Source organism: Myotis davidii, unplaced genomic scaffold (assembly GCF_000327345.1).
Source record: "Myotis davidii unplaced genomic scaffold, ASM32734v1 scaffold49, whole genome shotgun sequence".
Classification (NCBI taxonomy): domain Eukaryota; kingdom Metazoa; phylum Chordata; class Mammalia; order Chiroptera; family Vespertilionidae; genus Myotis; species Myotis davidii.
Genome location: NW_006300375.1, coordinates 1,543,424 through 1,544,566, shown reverse-complemented (window position 1 = coordinate 1,544,566; position 1,143 = coordinate 1,543,424).

The window sequence follows — 1,143 nt, the reverse complement described above, 5'->3', positions numbered from 1 at the left end:
AGGACTGACTGCTGGCTTAGCAGTCAGTCAGAGACATTCGACTGCCAGTTTAGGCCTGAGGGGATGCAGGCCGGGCTGAGGGACACCCTCCCTCCATTTTATGTGCATGGATTTTCTGCACTGGGCCACTAGTTAAAATATAAAAACTGATTTTCTCTGGTAGCAGTGTCATTTTTATTGGCAGACTTTAAAGTGGATCTCTTAAAATATTTAGTTTTTATTTGCAAAATCTCTTCTCCATTCTTTCAACAAAAAATATACTGAAAAAAAAATCTATATATTAAACAATAGTAAGCAATACCAAGAACACAGGGATAAATTAGGAATCACAATTACAAACAAGGAGTATCTAGACCAATGGGATGAGATAATGCAAATAAATTAAAAGTAAATGAATGTGTTATGAGGACATGGAAGAAAAGTTCAGGATGTGGAGCCAGACAACTGGGAAGTCCAAGTCCTACCAAGCATTAGCTTTGTGATCATGCAATCACCCAGGGTCCTTAAATTACAATTTACTCATTTGTAAAATGGAACTTTTATGTGGAATCAAGGAAATGCTTTTTATATATCCCAACTTACACTGCTCCGAATTAAATAGGAATTCTTAGCATGAAAAAATATCCAAAACAACCAAAACTCTATCCAACCACTGTGTTTAAGAGATCAACATAAATTGTGGATGTGCATATTAATAGGAATTTAGATTTGAGACTTTTAAATGCCAATTAACTGAAAAGAAACATGCAACCACATTTGGAAGATGCCCTGGAGCTCAGCATAATCATTTTACACCTTAGCTAAGTCTCCGTGCTTTGGAAGACCTTTAGAAAGGTTGAAGGTATTTCATTTATTTTTTTACAATTCTATCAAAAAATAAGGTAGATGCAAAATAGTTGTAGACTAAATAATGTGATTAGAATTTGAAAATATGACATCTATGTATTTTAAAATAAAACTAATATGATAAAAATAATATAAACATTGGTGAGTATTTTCTAGAGAATGAATATAAACACAAATAACCATATATGCACCCAGCTTTCCTTTTCGTATCCTCTTTGCCTATAACCAGTAAAAATGTTCCAATCAGTTTGGCAAGCAATGATGAAATAAAGGCTAAGGCGTCTGCTCACATAATGA